Source organism: Ambystoma mexicanum, chromosome 10, assembly GCF_040938575.1.
Source record: "Ambystoma mexicanum isolate Mex_15411 chromosome 10, UKY_AmexF1_1, whole genome shotgun sequence".
Taxonomy (NCBI): Eukaryota; Metazoa; Chordata; class Amphibia; order Caudata; family Ambystomatidae; genus Ambystoma; species Ambystoma mexicanum.
This window is the reverse complement of record NC_090932.1, coordinates 490517342-490541310: the sequence shown is the minus strand read 5'-3', so window position 1 is coordinate 490541310 and position 23969 is coordinate 490517342.

Genomic DNA, 23969 nt, shown 5'->3' with positions numbered 1-23969 from the left:
ATGACCTCCTCCACTCTCTCTCATCCTCTCTTCCCCTGCAGGCCCTCCTCCTCCTCATTCTGATCTGCCACATCTTACCCACACTGACCAACAAAGTCTCTTTCTGACCTCCAAGATCTAACTTCTGCACCTTCTGCTGTGCAGGTTGAACTTGTATATGAATACACCCCCGATCCCTGCTAAAGAACGGATTACGTTGAGCTGTTTCTTTGTCTTGGGGAAACATTGTGATTGGTTCTCTTGCTTTGAGTTTTAGTGTCTTCGACGATTCTGGTTTAAAGCAAATATGCAGACTGAGCCCTCATTTGGGCCATACAGAATGTTGGAACTCGTCTCTTTGTTCCCATTGCCGTAGTTCAGTCTTGCAACTCCAGGCACACTGACAGCTTGAAATCTCCATTTATAAAAACATTATTGGATATCCTGTTTGAGTTTATATGGGGACTCACATTTCTATGTCTTAGACTGAGTCCCGAAAAGCACTTATTTTGCAAAAACAGTCCTTCTTGCATGGTAATGCTTCACATGTTGCAGTGACCAGCAAGGGCAGAAGCTGCAGGAATAGAACTGTGGAATAAATTGGTCACACTCTTTTATTCTGAAGATGGCAAACAGAGGTCACCTATTAATTGGTTTGCAAGTCAAGGAAAGTTTCATAGCAACAACCTAACTAACCGAATTAGCCTTTTAGACCAGGGATCTATATATACTTTTGGTCACATGACCACAGAACATTTTCGAGAAATGCACCTTCTAGACTTTCTGGCATGCTCTTCCATCTTTGAAAGGACATTTACCACATTCAGAAGCATAGGGACCATTGTCTCTGTTCATGGAAAAAAATATAATAGAATAACAGTGTTATGTAGCCTACAAGGGGGTGGAGATGTGGCATGTCCTTGCAGGTCTGCCAGATCAATTGAGGGGTGTCCGTCCACTGCCCCAGGACAGATCCAGGAATCATACAGCAGTACATTGTCCACACTTCAGACTGGCTGGATCTTTTGGACATGAACCCACATCCTTGCTCCAGTAACATCAGAGGGAAAATGGGATGGTAGGTACTTGCAATCATGCATGTGTTAAATGTCTGTCATTGCCTTCATTCAGGAGGGAAATGGGGAACTAATAAAAAGTCTGCTAAAGAGAAAAAAAACTAAAACATATTGGGCATAATATTAAGTTTTCAGAGCTGAAGGTCACATGAGAAGTTCCCAATCCATTCTGCAAAATAAACCCTCCCACCATTATTGTCCTCTCATTACTTATGTTCATATGTTCACTTTTTGATTTATTTATAAAATGGACATCAGCATTAGTGACACCACCAGCAGCCTTGTTATTGGTAGGGTGAAATATCTCTCTGCCTAAAGAAGGGGTAAGATTTTTGTTGCGGGTTCAGATACTGTGTTATTCCTGGGGAATCTCTGTATTGACTATTGACAGGGTTGTTTTCGTTTTGTCCAGCCATTCATCTAGGGGGAATTACTTGGCTTCCACTCCCTAGATGTCTTTTTGTTTTTCCTCGGGCCATCTAAGTTCTATGGATATTGGCTGCCATACCTCGATGAAGCTTTGGTGTGATTGCATTTACATCTGTTGTTGACTACTTTAGGGTCTCTCCCCTTTTCAGGGTCTCGGCCTGCCTTCATTCGAAGTCTACTGGTGGCCATTTTGGGTTGAACCCTTGGGGTAGTGGGCTGGAGAACTTTGGGGATCCTCTGTTTCCCTGCTCAGGGGCCTGAATCACAGAGTGTGTGGGTGTCACAAGGCTCCCATGGTCTCCCATAGTGGAATCACTCAGCCTATAATATGGGACGTTGTCACGCCCACCTCTTCAAGAAGCAAATTCTTAGCATCTTACACCATTCACTCCCCAATACCAATCAGTATACCTCCTAATGATTACTCTTAGCAGAACCCCATTTTTCGACCCTCACAATCTCTTTCAGCATTTTTAAATGTTCCCATTAACTGAACATTTACATTATTCCCACCTACCCGATAGCAGCTGATCTGCAAGAACCTTTTTTCCACCTGTAACCGTCATATGGATGTATGCCTGCGAGCCCTAACAATTTAGAGTGCTTGTTTTTTTGTATGGAATCTCAATTCCTGCTGAATAAATACCCAAAACAAAATAAATGTATACCCTGTCCCATAGCAAATCAATGATTACCATAGTGAACATGTTTCTGACTGATACCCCTCTATTGAGCTTAGGGGTCAGCACACCACTCTCCTTATCCGCTCTTCAAGTACTTCTCTCTAGCTACGCCTGTACTTCTCAGTCCCACCCCTTCAATGTGCACACAACCTCCCCTGGGCTATGAGCACCAATACCCGGCGGCCCCTGTAGCTTCTTAACACAACATGTAGGGCCTCATTAGGACCCAGGCGGTAAGGGGTTTACGGCAGCGTAAACAGCGCCGACCCTTACCGCCTGATTCCGAGGTCCCTTAGCGCCATGGCGGATTTAACACCTGCTTTTAGCAGGTGTTAAAATCCATGGCGCTAAGGGACCATGTTGTTAATTACGCCATCGTAATTTACGGTGGCGTAATTAACGCCTTCCCCACTCCCATTATGCCCTATGGGGCAACAATGGGAATGGGGAAGGGTAAATGGGGATTGGGGACTTACCGCCCCGCCAACCTCGGAATGGGGCGGTAAGTCCGCCAACCACCATGGCGTAAACATAGTTTACGCCATGGTGGTAAAGGTACGACCCAGGCGGTAACTTACCGCCTGGGTCGTAATGAGGGCCGTAGTATCTTAACACACAAACACACTTTTAGACGGCCTTCAGTGTCCCAGACACATTACTAAGTGCCACTGAACTGTGCACCTTGAGCCATGCACAGTAACCTCAGTCAGTGCAAACTGCAAAGACAGCGTCTAATACCCCCCCCCCCCACACCCCCTCCTCTCCTGCTGCAGACAGCCTGGACCAGTGCCTTTACGGCAGTACCAGTATGCTCACCCGTTATTATGTGCAGGTCTGTAATTAATATTCAGGCATTTCCTGTTAGGAGGAATCAGTGATTTTCCTGCAGCTGAGCTGCTCAGCGCACTCTCTCCATGTCGAACTGATCATGCCACAGTTCGTCACTGATGGCACAGATGTTGTCCTGGAAAGCATCCTGTATTGATGCCACCATGCATGAATCCTTGCCCAAGTCTTCGGAAGCTGTACCACAGATCTGTACCCTGTCGCCTCGCCTGTTTTTCGATACTTGAATAAATTCAATGTGAAAGTTTAATTCTTGCATCTTAGCTGGAAGACAGGCCAGCATGAGCGATATGTTCGTCCTGCCCCCTGGGGATAGGTTGCGCACAAGGGATTTGTGGTCTGTTCATAAATTTAAAAAAAGCTACCTCAGATACAGAAGTGAAAAGGCTTGGTGGCCCTCACACAAGCCAACATATTGTGCTCAATTACTAAATATTTCTTCCCAGGGGGAATGAGTGAGTGAGAAACAAAGGCAACAATCTGATGCTTTGATTTGTGGCACCAGAGCATGACTTCACCATTCCCACCTGCACTGTTATCCAGCACTCTCATGGCAAATGCATCTGGATAAAATGGTTTGAAGTCTGGGGCATTGAGGCTATAAGATGTGATGCTGTAAAGTCCATCAGACAATCCTCTGACCAGCAGAAAGAAGCATCATTTTTTTTTGCAGGGCCCACATGGGTTCAGTCTTGGGGGAATGGATTTGCACGACATTGCCAAAGTTCTCAGAAATGCCATTGAAGGAACACAACTGCTCCTCACACTCAGGTGTGAGTGCCTTTCTGATGACATACACCAGTGTAACAAGCAGAGGATGCCATCTGCACAGAGTTCATATCTGAGATATTGAACTTTTATTTTTTTTCTATTTGCATTAATGACTCCGCATCACATAAAACAAACTGTGATCAAATCAACACACTGAGAAACACACTTAGATCCAGATTTGTAGACACTACAAGAATCCCTCAAGTTACACACGTGTCATAATTATCGCTTAGGGATGAGAAATAGGAAGATAGATTTAATGGGGCGGGCAGAGCAGAGACTACGTACAGGCAGTAGGAAACACAGTGATGGGGAGGGAGGGGCCAAAGGGCAACAGGGGGGATGCTGGTAAATGTTTGCATCGAGACATCAAATCAAAGGCAGAATTAATCAGCTGGCATGGCATTTGAACACATTAATGTGTGCCTTTCTTGGGTTTCCTCTTAGATTGCTGTTGCAGTATCTAGAATAGAAGCCTATCCACATCTAGTACACCAGAGCCCACTTGCAGGTTTAGTCCACACTTTCCATAGTCTTAGAATCACATACTTTGCTCATGTGAGAGCCCTCGTGGCCCACAGATTCTGTCCTTTGTGGAGGCAGATTAACTACAAAATGGAGTCGAAAGGCACCCGCCTCCCATCTATACCTCAGTATTTTAACACATAGGTGACAGAAGGCTAATTAATTACAAATACGTTATTCCTAATACTGAATCCCTAGTGTAAGCTTGTTAGCCCTATATGTGAAGAATCTTGTATCCAGAAGTTGCCGGCCCTAGTTGGTGCTGGTGTGCCGACTACAAAGGGATGTCGAGATCCTGACCCTATCCTCTCTAAACAACTTTCCTAATGTCTAAAAGTAAGTGCACACACGAGGGGGGTCGGTGTCTGTATTTAATGTTACCGCCTCCAAAGCGTGTGTCTTACCACTAAAAACGTAGAACAAATTCTATGACAATTGGTCAATAGAGTAATGTAAAAGGCTCATTCTCTCTACACTGTACAGTACTGTAGAGAAAATGGGTAATGATAACTTAATAAATTTCTTTTTATGAGCCCTTGTCTCAAATGTGTGAGGGCATCAGAGTCTTGTCTCTCTTGTCTCTTTATCCTTTAGGATTCAGGGATTGATTCAACCAGCCCTTTTTGGACACCTGAAGATATCCTCAAAAAAGTTCATAGAATTGAAGATTTACTAAATGAATACTACAGTTATTAGTATTCGTCCTGAAGAAAGCGGCCACTTATGAATCCCGCTGAAACCGTTGACTGTTTCTAAAGTAGTACTGGCTGATGACCCAGACTCCGATACCCTCACACATTTGAGAAAAGGGCTCGTAAAAAGAAATGTATTAAGTTATCATTACCCATTTTCTCTACAGTACTTTGTGGAGGCAGCCCAGAGAGCACGTTGATTTTAGCACTGTAAGTTATGTGTCAAGGTTGATGAGGTTTCACAGTAACAAATCCATTTTCTCCGATACCTTAATCCAAACGTCTTCCGCTTTTTCACACAAGCAGAACCTATGGATTAGGTCTGCTTCTCACGTTCGACAGTGCCAGCACTGGTTATCTTTGATTCTCATTTCACATATTCTGGCCTGCATCCAGAACACCCTAAAAAATGCCCTTTGTTGAATCAGAGCTATCCTATGGACTCAGGAACATTGCCTTACATTGCTCAGGATGACCAGCCATTCCTTGTCTGAGATCTCACTGCCCAGCTCTAATTCCCATTTCCAATTTATTGGGCTAAGTCTGTCCTGATCCAGCCTGGTGAGGTTCTTGTTGTTTGTCAACTTCCTCACTCTGCTCTCATGTGCCAGTTCTACATGGTCTTTCCCATCACTCCACTGCAAGAGTTCCATAAATCACTGTCTTAATCTAGATTGGGGCATCGCACTGGTGCACTATTCTATTCCAATCAATCAGTTGTTTGTCTACATGCAGGTCTTTTATATTTCTTCGCCTCCCTTGTAATGCAAGGCGTCCCCCAGGACTGGCTTGCTTAATCTTATCACAGGACTTTCTAAAACTGGAGCATCTTCGTGTATGTAGGGCTCCTCCCTAAGCATGCTGTTGAGGCCCACTTTGTATAGGACATTGTTCAGAGTTCAACTGGTTTGATTTTGGAATGCCTGTGTTCATTTATTTGTTTACATTCTAGGCTATTCATCAGGTTTGTCTCTAATCTTCACCATGTCAGACACTCCAATTGATTGTGTACCTCCCATCTACTCATATCAATGCATGACCATAGCCTCATGGTAGAGTCTCAAATCCAGTAGGTCATAACCACCATTTTCTACAGGGAGACACGTATTTGCTAAGGGGATTACGCATTCACGTTTCCCCCTTTATGAGTTTCTTCTGCAGTTCAAGCAGTCTTCTTCAGTACATGTTGGGGATGCAGAGAGGAAACTTTCAATTCTTACACAACCTTTGGCAGCAGAACCATTTTGAAAGAGTTGACCGTACCTCATAAAGGCAGGTCAAGTCCCAACCATTTCCTTAAAAAACCTTAATTCTCCCTCAAAAGGGAAAGCAAGTTTGCTTTAACCAGAACCTTGTAGATAGTGAAGATAATGCCTAAATATTTGAATTTGAATGGTTTCCAGGAAATGGACAAGTTCATGCCTCCGAAAACAGTTCTTTGAGAGGTGTAGGTCTTCACATTTTGATCAGTTGTTCTTATAGCCAGAGAGCCGGCCACACTCTTGCAAACAGTCCCTGTAAAGTGGAGTTGAGATCTGTAGCAAACGCCAGGATATAATCCATTCCTAGTGTACATTTGGGTTCTTGGCCTTTATTTTGGATGTGCCTTATCTGTGTATTTTGATTATAAGATTCTGTTAAGGGATGCAGCACCAGGTCAAAGAGTCATAGGGAGCAATCAGTCCTATCTGTTTCCCCGGTGAAGATGAAATAATGCCAATCCCGTCCCCTTCGCATGTACACACTATCAAGGTGCAGCATACAGCACATTCATCATATTGATAAATCCACAGTCAAAGCCATAGTGTGTCATTGCTGCAGAGAGAGGTGCCAGTCAACCCTATTGACAGTCGAATCTGTATCTATGGATTGTACTAGATTCAACATTGCAGCATCCCTTGAAACAGTCTGTAAATCCAAGAGAAGGAAGAGACTATCTATTCCTTCTCTGCTCCTTATAATTCCCACCCAATATATGTTGATGAGATCTAGCATCAGAGTAATGAGCTTGATCACTGTCTCCTTTGCATAAAGGATACCGTCTATATTTATCAAATCAATTGGGTGACACCACAAGCATCTGCATGTTAGGCGTCCCTCATAATGAAAGCTATCAGAGTGCTTGCCTCTATGTAGACAGTATCCCTCCCTAATATATATCTTCTCTAAATATCTCTATTAGTAGAGTAAGTAGCAGAGTTTATACTGCAGAGAAAAATCTACTGTGAAGTCATCAATTTCCGGTGAGTCATGATTGGGCATGCAATACAATTCCTTCTATAGTTCTTCTAAGTTAATGACCATTTTAAGTTCTAAAGTGTGTGCCCATGCTAGGGATGCTCTCTGTAGGAAGATGGCATCTCCCCTGATGTTCCTCCCACTTCTCCACACAGAGTGCAGAGTTGTAGGTCCAAACTTCTCCACATATTCCCTCTGCCAGGCCGGCCCCTGATCCATCCAATCTATACATTCTAGCTATAAAGTTTCTGGTTAATGGCTGCTAAAGCCTAAGGGCTAGGAGCTTTAAGAACCTTTCACCTTGTTCCCAGTATTTCTTTGCACTTTACTGCAGCAAGCCACAACCCTCCTGATATGCTCCTCGTTAATTGCATGCTTCAGGTTTAGCAGCTCCCTTAAATTTTCCTCATTTGGATCTCATCCCTAGAAATCAATTCAAGCTTTAAATTTGGACTCTTTAACCAATAGGATCTTATTTCTCTGATGTATTTTCTAAGGGATGCATAAACAATAATTATAACCCACATAAACACCTTCAATAAGTCTCAAAGGACTGACACCCTATCTAATGAGGTTCCCCTATGTTTGATTGTCAGCAGATAGTTACTGAAGTGTCACTTATGCGATTCTCGTTGCTCTCTTGCTGTCCAGAGCAGCAGTTTTTAAATTGCATTGCCAGATATCACTATATTGTCTATATCACATGTATGTGCAGATGGAACCTTTGCAACAAAATAATCAATCCTCTAGAAAGTGTTCTGTGCTGAAGAGAAGGAGTATCTTTTCTCACCGGCATGTTTTGACTGCCATGTATCATAAAGTTTCAGACCTAACATGGTTTGCGTGATTGCCACTCTATTTGTGTTGCCTACTATTTCATGCAGATATGTCAATTTATCCAGCATGGAGTATGTACATTGATGACATCCTGATTGTCTGGGATGGGGATGCCACATTATTTGAGAAATTCATGATGTGCATCAATGAACAGAACCATTTTCTGAAATTCACGTCTGTATATATCTCACCTGAGATACATTTTTTGGAGATTACGATCTGCGCAGATGAGACTGCTAACATTCTGAAAGTGAAACCATTTCACAAAGCTACTGATAAGAAATTTCTACTCCTGTTTAATAGTTGTCACCCTTGTCATACTAGAGGAAACCTCCCCATAGGACGATTTCTGAGACTTAGACGTAACAGTTCTAATAAAAGAACCTTTTAATCGGAAGCTAGAAAACTTTGCTCTAATCTGAAAACAAGAGGGTATCCCAAGTCAATTGTTAATAAGGCTTCCAAAAGGGCAGGTTATAACAACGGAAAAGCCCAATTACAATACAAGGACACATTCATTAAGAATGATAAAATTGTATTTGCCAGAACGTTTAACCATCTTTCTAAGAAGATCAACAATATTGTGTGCTTTCAAACATGGGTCCAACCTGAAAGATATGCTAACCAAAAATGATATTTAATGGTTAAAATGATACTCAGATGAGTATTACTGAATCTTGGGGGTTATCTAAACCTATATGTCACACACCATGTGGATCCTGTAGTTGTTGTAATACTACCAAAAGAACAAAGGAAGTAAATATTGGCATTAATAGACAATGGTCACAAAAACAATTTACTAATTGCAACTCACGGATGGTGGTTTACACCATCTGGTCTGCAAAGGTTGTATTAAAAACGCAATAATAACTTCCCTTCTACGATGACATTTTGTTACAATAAGACATGCTTAATGCAGAATGAGATGGACCGTGTTGTTACAAATTCCATATAACGCTTATATGGCATATGCTAACAAGAGATTATATAAAAAAGAACAATGTCTCATTTGTTTGAGCAACAATGTTGAAAGTGGGCTCAAATAAATGGTGGATTGGCACAATATGTTAAATCCCTTATATAGGAAGTTGGTATCCTGGAGACAAAACTCAATTTAGGGAATACAAAATTAATATAAATCCAACCTATCAAATACAAGTAGCATTGTATGTTATATTTCTTTAAAAAGTCTGGCTTGTGTCGTTGGTTTAATAGAAATAGTTGCAAAACCGAATCTTATTCACCTTTATTGAGTTTTATAGTGTTGCTTTCCATCCATAAGCAGAATACTTTAGTCTCTATAAGATAGCTGACATGCTGGTAATTGTGAACCACAGAAGACAAGAGCGGAAGACGGACTAATCTTTATGGAGTTTGGAACTGGAACACTCAAACTCGGCTTTCTCACTTTAAAGTGATAGCTGCATGGTTAACATCCAATTTTGAAAATTCAAACTTGCTGGCTCCATGGACTTCACGGATTGACACTGTCTGAGTCAGCACCCAAAATAGAGAATAGTAGGTCTGAATATTGCGGTGATATAGTAATGAGTTACAACAATGAGTATCGAGATACGTGTTGACAGTACTTAATGCTCTTTCATGCATTGTTTTACAGCATTGAACTAACTCTAAATTAAAAGCTTCTACATGTGATTTGAACGGCTGTGAACCAACTAAGGAAGGATAGCCATACATGAATTCGGTCATCACACGTAAGTAGAATCATTATGGTTATAGTTGTTAGCCAGGCGCATTGCCGACATATTCAGACCTGGATGAGATTAAAATTGTTAACTGATGACTTGTTCCGTGAAGTGGAGCAGAGTTTGTTTAAATAGATTATCCTGTTTTCGCTTAGCTTAGTTTGAAAACTAGCCATTGACTTTGAAATAGGACCAATATGACAAAGCTCTAATAAAATAGAGATTTCAACTCTGAATAGGGTGTGAGTTATTTATTTATTTATTTCAATTCTTAAAAACATGCCACATCGCCGAAGGCCTCAAGGCGCAAAAGAAACATAAAGAAATGCACAGAAAACAAACAAGCTGCCGGGCATCAGAAGGGTGAGAACCAGCTAAAAGTCAAAAAGCAGTCTAGGTAGCCTTGAACAAGGTTTTTTTTGTTTTTCTTTTTTAAATCGGCCAATGATGTTCCGGATTTAAGACCCAATGGAATGGGATTCCAAGTGGCAGGAGCCAAGACGTCAACATTTTTTTTCCCCAAACTTGACTGATCGAAACCTGGGTTGCCACAATTGAGCCTTATCCAAGGACCTCAGGGATCATGTCGGAACGTACCTTTGGATGCGTTCACAGAGATAGCTGGACGCCTTCTGGGTAAGGAACTTAAAGGCGAGTGTGAGGATTTTGAAGGGGACACACTGTTTGACTGGCAGCCAGTACAGATTCTGCCTGGCAGCAGTAATAGACTGCCTGTTGGAAATACCCAATACTGCTCTGACCGCACCTTCTGCATGACCTATAATGCTGAGAAGTTAGATTGAGCCGTTCCTGCAAGCAGACTGTTGCAATAGTCTAGCCTCAAATTGACTAGGGTGGAGGCAAGAATGTACATATTGTTAACAGTAAGATACAGGCGTAAGTGAGCAAGCTGTTTATTAATCCAACCACATGAAGCCTGTGTCTTGGCAACATGTGGCCTCATCGTCAACTCAGACTCCAATGTGACGGCCAAGGTCTTAACAGTCTTAGCCACAGAAACGGAGACGTTAGAAATTGCAAAGGAAACATATTCTGGAGAGAGATTTTTTTGCATGTGACTCGAGGCCACATTGAGTAGCTCATTCTTGTATGTATTAAGAGCCATAGAGTTTTCCACCATCCAATAATGTATGGTGGAAAAGATAGCATTAATGGCCTGTAAATCGCGAGAGTAGGTACCAGTGAGTTCCAGGATGGCCTCTGTATCCTCAGCATAATTGGTATAAAAGACACCCAGATCATCAAGAAGGAGAGGAAGGGGAAGAATATAGATGTTGAAGAGAGTAGGCAACAGAGAAGAACCCTGTGGAACACCTCTTGTGTGCAGAGTAGGAGAAAAGGAGGCATTCTGAAGAGCAACTCTAGAGATATGTGGATCCAAGAAGGAGAGAAGCCATAGCTTTGCTAAATCAGAGTAGCCAACCAAGAAGTCTAATCAAATAGCCAAAAGCTTGTGGTCGACCAAGTCGAACATGGCCGACAGATCAAGCAGCATGAGGAGTGCAGGATGACCGCGATCGACAATGGCCACCAGGTTTGCCTTCAGATCGAGCATGGCAGTCTCTGTCCCGTGAAGTGCCCGATAGCCCGATTGATGGGGCCCTAGGATAGAATTACCCTCAATGTATTTTTCAAAGTGAAGATTCGCAACACGATCCATTACATCCAGAAAAAAGGTCACATTGGTAATGGGACGATAATGTTTCAGCTGACAAGGATCAAGAGTTTCATTTTTTAGCAGTGGAGTGATCCACGCTTCCTTGAGGTCAGTGGGAACCTGTCTCTCAGCAAACGATTGATTTATAAGTTTTGTAATCCAGGGACATATGGTGTCAATAGACCCAACCAAAAGACTATAGGGACAGAATTCACCCCTGCATGTGGTGGGTTTCATATCAATAATGATCTTTTTCACCTCTGCTACTGTTTAAGAGGAAAAGGAGAAAGTAGATTTGGGAAGGGAGTCCAGCCTAGCAGGTGTGGCTCCCAAAGAGGAAGTGGAACTGATATGATCCTGTAGTACCGATTTGGGTGAGACATTGGACTCTAGGTGTTGCACGATCTTAGCGGCAAAGGCATCGTGGATGGTCTGGCACCAAGAAGAGTCCTTAAAGCTGTTAGTCCTAGTGTGAGTCTCAATATTAAATTGCCGAAGAATGGCAAACAGCTCCTTAGAACTTGATTTGGCATGAGTAACGCTGTTGTTGTAATAGGGTTACTATGGCTTTAAAGTTCTTAACGGCGAGTTTGTAGGTGGCCAGGAGGGCGGCGACACATGCTTTCACCAAGCACGCTCGGCTGACCTCCTGCAATGTCTAAGGAAAAGAATATCCTCATCAAACCAGTGTTGAGCTAGAGTTTCTGGGTTAACCAGCTAGGTGGAAAAGGGAGCAAAGTCCTCAGTAATGGAGTGTAGGGTAGATTTTATGTTCCCAGAAAGGACCAAGGAGCAATTGTAGTCCTCAATATAACACAGACTTGTAGTTAATAAATGCAATCGTTTTTGAGATGTTAGGTTTTTAAAAGATCAAGCCCTGATAGATTGCCTGGGGACAGAGTCAACTCTTGAAGAGGATACAGGAAAATCAATAGCGAAGGTCAGAGTAGAATGATCGGACCATGGACAGGGCACACCACTGGAGTAGACGAGGGAATTTGGTGTAATAGAACCCAATCAAGCATATGGCCTCCTATGTGAGTGGGTTCTGTGACCTGTCGTATGTAACCAATGGCGTTAAGAGCACCGAGTAGTGACTGTACAGTTCCGTCTGTGGGCACATTTGCCCACAGATTGAAGTCACTGAGTAACACCACTGGGGCGGTATCACTAGATGCTATGCTAAGCAAATTGTAAGGATATTTGGCGTGTTACAGTACAGAGTACAGTAATACTGCACAAGTAGCACATTTTTTTTTTTGCAGCACCACCACAAGGGTGCGGTGCATTGCTATATGGGTTACCAGATTAACAAGGAAAGACAGGCTATTCAGTCAAAAACGATTTTAACATATAAGATGCAAATCTATTTTTACAGTTAAAAGCACACGTGCTCATTTAAAAATGCACACTATTTTTCACCTGAAATGCCTATATTGCTAGAGACACATTTGAAAATTAACAGCTAACCTATTAACAATTAACCTGACTAATAAAACCTTATTTAACATAACCCACTAATAAAATGTGTTCTCCACTGCAGAATTAGGCATACTCTGAAAACCATTTAAATGCGTGTGCAGAGATTTTTTCTTCTCTTCTCTGCCTGATTCTCCGTGTTTTTGTGCACAGTAACTGCAGGAAGAAGGAAGTCAGATTTGCAACAATTGCAAATGTATAAGCGAAGCTATTGTTGAAGAGTAGGAGGATGAGAGATGATGGATTTCATTGGGACACGTCATACAGAGGGCTGAGAGGAAAGTTTTAGTGGGCAGTATCAGGGAAAAAGACAGGCAGACATCTTTCTGCACTATTGGGGAGAAGACCTGGCTGTGGGGCTCCTGACTGAATGCAGATTCCTGTGTCCTGCTGCAGTCGAGATTGGGGAGAGCTGAAAGAAGGACCTTTCCACTGGCTGAGGCATTCCTATCTGCAAAAGCTGAGAATTCCAGGCAATGACCCCGGTTTGAGAAGGTAAGCGTTCCTTTTTGCTGGAGTTAATCCAAGAGAGCCACATTCACAAAGAGAACAACTAAAAAGATAAGGTAATGAGAAGTGTGGGAGCTGAGTGTGTACGGTAATATGCAGTCAGTGTAGGATTCCTGTGCGTGTCTTAATCAAGTGCTAATGTTGCAATTTGAGTTCTGTTCTCCGCCACTCTCTTTGCAGAGTGTCACAGACAATGCTTTGACTGTACCATTTTATTTCTGTAAAGAATGAGATCGTTTTTAAATACAACTTTTATAATACAGAAAAATATTTGAAAACAGACGGGTGATGTTTATTGTTTACCATTACAATGCTGATGATGTGGGGAGATTTTTAAACAGTGCAATGGTCATTTTAAGACAGATGTGTGCATGTCAAAATCAGTATGAATAATTGTGAGTGACTGTAGCATAGCTTGTTGGAGGTACATGAGCCAACGGGAAGAGAGACTCTCTGAACATAGCTCCCTACCGTATATAAGGTAGTGGAAATTACCACAAGACTACCACATATAGCTCTCTGTCGTAAATAAGTCAGTGAGTTCGCCCATGGTGGCACACCAACACTATCACTGGAAAATGTGGTATTCCTAGAATGCAGGTCTGAGGTCTCTCTAGTGATCACACGAAAAATCTAAGCAAAGATAAGGGATTCTGGACATTGGGGCCACAAATAAAACAAGGGAATTATGCTCACCAAAATACCACCAACCACGTATACCAAATATGCAGGTCTGGGTGCTGAAATAATGCATGTCCATTGTATTATTGTTGCACATGGCCAAATCTGAATACAAAGAGTGATTATTGCTAAGTTATTTTTCGGCGGTAATAAAATACCGTCAGGCCCCAAATCTCCACAAAATACCCTACATATTTATGGTGCGTTGCAGGCCGGGAAAGTGATCATAGAGTACCTACTGGGCGTGGCAAGTGTGTCTCACACTGCCATTTGCACATTAAAGGGAACCCATTTTATAATAGCAGTGTGCCACTAAAAACGAATTTCAGAATGTCACAAAGGGAAAACACATTCTCAGATCTATTGCAATATTTAGAGGCAAAGTTATTTGCACATGGGAATTGGTCTTCGAATAGCACGTTAGAATGGAGTAACCGCATTCAGGGTGAGGTGCAGAAAGAAAAACTAGACAATATTTTTGCAGAAGGCAGCATAATCCAGGTCTGCCTTACAAGATTATTGAATGCAGCCGATAAAAGTGCAGAGAAAGACTGTTTAATACGGCTATGCGGCAAAATATGGTTTATTTTAAACAAATCCCTGCGAATGCAAGAGAATGATACTCAGCTAATTAACAGGTTAAAGACTGAATTAGAGGGGGCAAGTAAAAATCAGGAAATGTTGAGAGCAGAATTGGATGTATGCCAAAAAGACATGCAATTAAAATGCAGAGACTTTGATACTCAGTTATCCAAAAGCAAGAAACAATTTGAAGATAGTGAGCAAGAATTGGCACACTTAAAAGCCTTAGTGGATCACATTAGGCAGGATAAAGATGAGGTTGTTTCAGAAATGCAGATTTTACAAAAAGAACATTGTGAAAAAGAAGGTGATCTCCAGAGTGCAGAACAAGAAATGATTAAAATGATTCAAGAAAGAGACAAGAGAAATAAAGAGTTCAATGAATGCCAAATGCAAATGTGCGACATGCAGGAGGCGATTAATAAAATGAGCGATGAAAATAATTATTTGCAGAATGAAGCAACTAGACTCCTTAAAAAGTGTAAGGACTTAGAACAGCAAATGTGCATTCCCAGGTCCCAGGAGAGGCGGCAGGGTACCACATTCAATGGAGTGGAGGTGAATTCTAGCTCTGCCCAAAGAGCTAGTGCCCCAGTGACTGGGCCGGTGACTGAACTTGGTTGCAGCGCCCTTGGGGGATTTGATACTCCCATTGGGGGCAGTCACCAATCTCATACACCTGAAAACAGGATTGACTCACAAAATAGTGCAATTCCATGTATTGCAACAAGTAGCCCCATAAAAATAATGAAATCCATTAAAGCCCTGATCAAACCATTTAAAAAGGGAGGTGAATGCTGCATTGAGGATCACTTAGAAGCGGTGCATGACATTTTTAAAGCACTCCAGATACCTAAGGAACAGTACAGACAATATTTTCATTTAACTTTAGATGCCCCGACGGCCAGCATCATAAGGGGATTAAATGAACAGCAGAATATGACATGGCTGGAGTTTGAAAAAGAAATTAGGCGTCATTTTTCTCCTTTTCAGTCATTGCAGGAGGCAAAGAAAGTCGCGTACACAATTACTGCTGGACCTAATACATCCCCTCGCCAATTTTTACAAGACTTAAGAAGAGCATTCTCTCGTTTTGATGTATCTTTTGACTCAAATCCCAATGAGTTTAAAACTGCATACTTATATGGGCTACAGAAAGACATCATATCCCAATTGGTCCGTGAATTTGACCGTGACAAGTCCCTTGAATGGATTGTACATCAAAGCACAAAGCTATATGAGGTACTCTATTGTCAGGGTAGATAAAGTGATAAAATGAAAGATACTAGGCCTAAATCTAAAGAACCCTCAGCCACAGTAATGGAAATCAGGTCAGCCAAAATGTCCCTTGAGTCTGCTCAAAGTCAAGGTAAAAATGTGACACCTGAACAAAGGGGTAATCAACAAAGATCGCCATTTCCTGTACCAATGTTCCAATCACATGATCCTAGTAATAGAGAGAGCTACATCAGCCCTAGATATTTAGGGGATAGACCCCGGGTAAGATACCGGTCTGATATGGCAGGTATGAACAATAACCAGAGACAAAATCAAGATCAAAGAAATGATGGTCCCTACCAGTCATTGGGGACACAGAGCAGATTTGATCCCAACACCATGATATATGGTAATCAGGATAGGCCCCGATATGTGGATCGATTTACTGATAATGGAAATCAACATAGGGGCCAGTACCCACAATCTGAGAGACAGGACATGAGGCAAAACGTGAACTACAGTCCACGCCAGTACAATGATTCCCCACCAGGGGACTATAATCAAAGGATGGGTGCAACCCGCTCCCCTCCACAAATGAATCAAGAGTTCAGAAACCATCCCAACCGGTATCAATCACCTGAGAGGTATCAGAATAGATCCAATCAGGGGGAAAACAACCAATATCGACCTAGGCCACAGAAAGAGGATCCTAGAGAGATGGAAAGGTTCCAGTACCTTGAGGCCCAAGTGAAAATGTTAGCTGAGCAAATAGGAAAGCTCTATACAGCGCAAAAACAACCTTCCAAAGAGGGGGCTGATGGCCATAGCAATGACCGGGGGGCTTCCGAAAAGTGACTAAGTACTCATGATAACTGGAGTGCCAAAATGACAGATTGCTCTGATATAATTTTGCATAACGACTCTGAGATGCCTAATGGATTAAAAATGAAAGTACCAGTAAATGAAATTGTGACAGAAAGTGCAAATACTTCTAAAAAAGAGGTACGGTTTAACTTAGAGCTAAATAAAACAGTAAAGATTTGCACAAATGAAAAAGAAACATTAGGAATTCCAAAAGAACAAAGGAACAGATTTAAGAAAAATGACTCATGCATGGGGAATACCAGTGAACAGGGAGTAAGTGGGGATGCCATAGCTCCTTCCCTGGGCAAGCAAAACAATGACCAAACACAGACAGAAAAAGGAAATACTCACAAGGAGGGTACAAGTCAATCACCTGAAGAATTCTTTGAGCCACATATTCTTGACGAGGCTGCAAGGGCTGGTATTACACTAAATGATCACAAATGCACAGAATTAAAAAATGACAAATTGCTGAATGATGTTGTTACACATGTTCAGTTGGAAGGTTGTAATGTGGTCTCTGATGTTACCCAGATGGATGGGCGAACAGTGGCCACACTCCAAAAAACTTCTGATCATGGAGAAATGAATAAAATATCTCGCACAGAAATGGGTAAAAAGGAGGGAAAAATGTCTTTTCATTTACCAATGTGCTTAGCCAAAAGTGAAAAAGACCTGAGAAAGGTGAGCCCTGAAATCAGTAAGAATTCACATTTCTTATGTGTATTAGAGGAAGTTGAGGACAGATATTATGCACCCATCACTGTAGAAGAAAAATGCCACACCTTTGCTATGATTGACACTGGCGCACAGGCCACAATTATGTCCAAGGAGCTGGTAAAGAGTATCAATGAAGGGAGGCCTCCACAGAGTCAGATCACAGTGAAGGAAAATCAAGGCCCAGTGCATAACTTTAATGGGGAGGAGGTGCCCATCATAGGTGTAACTGAGGTTGACATAAAAATAGGAAAGCACAGAATGAAACAAGAGGTATTGATCACATCTATTTGTGAAATTCCATTTCTGATGGGGACAGATTGCCTGAAAAGATTGTCTCCTCTCATAGATGGGGTGAATGGAGTGCTGTGGTCCTTAACCAAAAAACCATTGAGGCCTAAGAAACTAAAATCACAAAACAGCAATATAAATGAATGTCACACCGTTGCCAAAACAAATGATGCTGTGGAGGTATATCTCCAGAATAGCTGCATACCTAGTGTCACTGTTATATTAATGTGTCAAGACAAAGATCAGAGCGACAATGAAAAACTACCTGTACAAATATACTTGGACCCAAGGAAAGATTGGCAGACTGCTATAGATGAGCACACATTACGTTTCTATTTAAAAGAGAATACATGCAAACAGAATATTGTTCCTAAAACAGATTCAGAAAAACACATTACCACTCTGGCAGAAATACACATGGAAGATGAGCAACCATGGGTTCACGTTGGTATAAATGATTATCTTAAAACAATAAAAGCCACTTTAGCGCTTGAACATGAAAGGAGTTTCATTAATGAGAAATTGTTGCAAAAAATTATGGAGAGGGAAGAAATCCCGAAATTTAGGATTAAAAACCAATATGTTTCTGGGTTGGACAGTCCAGATTTTGAAAACCGAATTACAGGCAGATGCATGCTTAAAATTAGCATTGGGCAGAAAACAATTTACCATAATGTATGGATAGTGAATGGAGCACAAAATGAATTTTACATGGGCAATGACATCATGCACAGAATGTGTATGGTGTTAGATTTCCTTAATCAAAAAATATGGTCACGCCTAGGTGGGCCGGCACCTGAATTTGAAGACAAAAGAAGGGCTTATCATTGTGCACAACTGGTTCCTTATGCCATCGAATTACAAATAAGGAAAGATACTATTATTCCTGCATTTACAAAACAGTTTGCAATAACACTGAAATGCAAAAATGGGCAGCAGATGAAAGGCTCTGATGCATTTGTATGCCTGAATGAATCCATAAAACAGCAAGGCCTGGATTATGAATACATTCCATTGGTAGATATTGGTGAAGGATCTGTAAAAATCATGGTAAATAATAAAGGTTGTCAGGATATTCATTTAGAGGAAAACTCCCCATTAGGAATGGCCATACAAAAATCACATTATACGGCAGATTTAAATAACATGGTGATTGGGAATATTCCTGAAAAATATGTAGATGCCAAGGGCGAGTTGCCAGAACACCTGGACTCTCAGCCCAAAGGAATATTTAAAATTCATTCTGTGTATCCTTATGATTCAAATGAGACAGTGTGCTGCCATCAAGAGGATTGCATAATATTTAATTTAAATGAAAATGAAACAGGAGATCAGCCCATTGAAGTGGAAGCTGATATGCCAAAATATTTAAAAGTGGCAGCTCTACAAAAAGACACAGCCACACAGTTAGAGGAAAGCGCTGAGATTCCTTTACCAGAAGAGTTTCCAGAATTTTCCAGAATGGTAGAAGAGCAGATCTCCTTAGCGGATGCATGTGACAGCGATGGGGATCGAAACGACCTGAGGGAAATATTTATGGAGTTTAAGGATGTATTTGCAAAAGATGCTTATGATTGTGGTTTAACTGATTTACATGTGGCCACACTACCAGAAGGTTGTAGCAGAAATCCAGTGTTTGTACGCCAGTATAGACTACCGCTGGCATGTTTAGAATCATTGGCAGAGATTATTAAAAATTTGGAATCACGGGGAATAATTAGGCCCATTCATAGCACATCCAATACGCCTATTTTAGGTGTGTTAAAGCCAAATGGTCAATGGCGGCTGTGTGCAGACTTAAGAGAGTTAAATAAAAGAGTACCAGTATCTAGATGGCCACTACCATTCATTGATCAGGGCCTAGCTCAGATACATGGTTCAAATGTATTTACCACGTTAGATCTCACCTCTGGATATTGGTGTGTGCCATTGGCAGAGGAGATACAACACTTATTTTCCTTTACATTTGACAGGACTCAATATGCCTGGCTTAGAGCTCCGTTCGGGTACATCAATAGTGGGAGTGAATTTGGCATATTTTTGAGAAAGGCCATGCCGGATGCAGCGGAAAGAGGAACAATAGTTTATGTGGATGATGTCCTGATAAAAAATGAAAACCTTAAAAGCCATTTTGATGAAATAAGACATGTGCTTGGCCAATTGCAGAAAGCAGGCGCCAAAGTATCTTTGCAAAAAGCACAATGGTGCAAGAAAAAAGTGAACTTTCTAGGGCATGAAGTGACTGAACATGGGCTAAATCCACAAAGGAAGAAAATAGAGGCCATACAAAGATTAAAAGATCCTAAAAATGTGAAAGGAGTAAAAAGTTTATTAGGGATGACAGGCTATAACAGAAAGTTCATTGAGAATTATGCAGAAATCACTCAACCATTGACTAAACTGCTTAAACTAAATACTCCCTGGAGATGGGAAAGAGAGCAGTCTGATGCAGTGGCTAGATTGAAGGAATGTCTTGTAAAGGCACCATGTTTAGCATACCCCATAAAGGACAGGGATTTCTTTATAGAAATAGGCTTTTCTGAACATTGTATGTCAGCAGTGTTATCACAAAAACACGATTTGAATCACAAAACCATTGCATATGCAAGTAAGGCATTTTCCCAAGTTGAAATGAAATTTAATGAATGTGAGAAGGCCCTATTAACCACTGTGTGGGCGCTACAACATTTTCGCCCCATTGTTCAGGGAGAAAAGGTGATTATTGAAACAAATCATCAACCTTTGCAATTTTTAGAGAGTAAAAGAATTAGATCAGGCAATCTAGCGCAATCCAGAATCACTTCATGGATGCTGGCATTACAAGGTTTTCCCGTAGAAGTGAGATATGGACAGAATAAAAAGAGCCCAATTGCTCAAGGGTTAGCTGACTTACATGACTGTGCAGCTGAACAAATACCAAATGAAATGGAAGTGGAAACTAGTTTGCAGGAATTTGAACAATCATCACACAAAGCTTTTGATGAAAAAACATGCAAGGATTTGCCAACTGTATATGTGGATGGTTGTGCTTTTCACATTGAAAATGACAGTAATAAACAATTAGTGGCAGGAATAGGAAATGTCTGGTTGAAATGTGAAGGCGTTCCTAGTATAGGGATGAGGATTGGAGATAGGAGCAGTCAGGTGGCGGAATTGGCAGCCATCTATAAAGCAATTGCTACTGCAGTTGATAAAAAGTTCAGTGAAATTGTCCTGGTGACTGATTCTGACTATGCACGGAATAGCTTTGTGGAGTATTTGCCTGGTTGGAAAGCAAGAGGCATGGTTACATACAACAAAAAGCCACTTAAACATGGAAAAATGATACAAGCCATAGACAAATTGGTGTCAGAAAATAATTTAACAATATACTGGAGAAAAATTCGTGGGCATTTAAAAACACCAGGAGAGGATAAGGAGGGAAATGATAAGGCAGACCATCTGGCTAAGATTGGGGCTGTGATGGGAGAATTGCTACATATTGATTATTTAATGGGTGAAATACAAATTGATGCAGTGACACGTTCTAAAGCACCAAAGGAGATAGATCAACCGGTGGTGCAGTGGAGTCATGACACGCCAGACCAAGATTTGATTGAGGCACAAAAGAATGATCAAATTTTGGGAATCTATTATAATCATTTGATAGATCCTGAACAAAATCCTTTAACAGAAAAAGATTGCATGGGAAAAGAAGAGTTGAGGGTGTTATTAAAGAACAAAACACGAATCAGATTACAGGATGGACTCATGATTAGAGAGTCCATAACAGGACAAATACAGTGGGTAGTACCCCTTTCATTCAGAGGACTAATGCTACACCATGCACACGATGCCATAACTGCAGGCCATAGAGGTTCACAAAAAACATTAGAAATACTAAAAGATTATGCTTACTGGCCACATATGTCCCAAGATGTGGAATTATATACTAGAGGATGTCTAGTATGCGCCCAATTTAAACCTGCTTCACCAATGCATAGAGCACCATTGATGAAAAGAGGCCTAACTCTCCCATGGTCAGATTTGCAAATAGACTATGTAGGTCCTTTAAAAGGTCGAGCAGGGGACACCGTTATATTTTGAGTGTGGTATGTTTGATGTCAAAGTGGATTGAATGCGTTCCTGCACCAGATTGTAGTGCGCAAACAGCAGCCACATTGCTGGTGAACCATGTGTTCTCAAGGTTTGGGTTGCCACAAAGAATTGAGTCAGACAGAGGAAGTCATTTCACAAGTACTCTAATGAGTAAGGTATGGCAAATACTAGGTGTGAAAAGGAAACTACATATCGCATATCGGGCGGCGTCTTCAGGTACAGTTGAAAGAAGCAATAGGTCTGTTGTGGATATTTTAAAGAAATTTGTGGCAGAAGCAGGTTCCAGCTGGGATTTACGTTTACCGTTGGTTCTGATGGCAATCAGGTCGACTCCTGCCAAAGCAACAGGTGTTAGCCCCCATGAGGTCTTGACAGGTAGGAAAATGGTGTTACCACAACACCTACTATACAGAACACATGAGCAAACTCTAGTGAGTGCATCCACGGTTCATGAATATATTGATGAACTGAGGAGGCATTTGCAACATGCATTTGCTTTTGTGCAGAGAAATCTGGAAAGGGCTGCTGACAGTGCTAAGTCATATTATGACAAAAAGACATCAGTAAAGGAATACAATGTAGGGGATCAGGTGTACAAGTTTCATTTTGGAAAAAGTAAACAGAAAAATTCTAAATTTCTAGCAGCCTGGCAGGGGCCATTTCGAATTATAGATAAGGTTTCTCCTGTAGTGTATAAAATTTTGAAAAATGAAGGTGAAACAGCAATAGAGCAGTTTGTCCATGTAAATCAAATCAAACCATGCCATCCCAGACATGAGATCAGGCGGCTTGAGCATGTAGAAACAGATAAAATCACTTGAACACAAAAAGAGAAAATAAATGGGTACAATCAGGAGGCAGTGACAAAGAAGTTAAAAAGTTGATTGTTATGATGGCACATAAACACTGTAGTATATGTAAAATATAATATAAAATAAATATAAATAAATAAATAAATAAATGCACATATAATGGAAGCTCATGGTTGGTGTGCAGAGAGAAAGTGTATTAAATATTGAATGCTGTTTTATATATGCTTGTTTTCTTTTAACTTGTATTTGATTTCAGAAAAAAAAACAGAAAAAAATATAAACGAAATATTTTTACCAAGCATGTTTTATTTTTGGCAAAAGGTGGAAGTTAGTATTGTGCTATGTACTTAATCTGTTTATTTTCTATTTTGATTTAGACAATTAACATTATTTGGTCGGAGGTTCCGGGATCAGAGGCCACGGGAGACGATGGAGTCCTGGAGTCCCCTGGATGAAGACCAAAAGATGCCTGCCTCCAGGTGGAGGTGAAGACAAAATAACCGGAATGCCAAAAGAGATGACTACTGTGGATTCAAGATTGCCAAGATGAAAGAGTACTCGAATGAACCGAATAACATCGCTGGTCGGGACATACCAAAAGAGACAAAACAGAAGTTCCGGCATATGAAGTTCCACGTATTTATTATTTTAATTATTTATTTTAATTTGTTATATTAATTATTTGTTTTAGTTGTTGTTTTATTTCATTGTTTTTAATTGACTTGGAAAATTTAAACTTAAAGTAATGCCACTTCCACTGAGAAGGCAAATGTGGAACATTTTATGAACTGATGGACTCAGATGAAATGTTGATTGCAAATTTTCATTGATGCACATGAATATTCATTTTGTTGGATTGCTATATTGTAAAAAAAATAGAACAAGTTGTTTTTAGGAATTGGCTTGGATTATAGCCAAGTTCTAAAAACAAAAGGAGGGTATATGTAAGGATATTTGGCGTGTTACAGTACAGAGTACAGTAATACTGCACAAGTAGCACATTTTTTTTTTTGCAGCACCACCACAAGGGTGCGGTGCATTGCTATATGGGTTACCAGATTAACAAGGAAAGACAGGCTATTCAGTCAAAAACGATTTTAACATATAAGATGCAAATCTATTTTTACAGTTAAAAGCACACGTGCTCATTTAAAAATGCACACTATTTTTCACCTGAAATGCCTATATTGCTAGAGACACATTTGAAAATTAACAGCTAACCTATTAACAATTAACCTGACTAATAAAACCTTATTT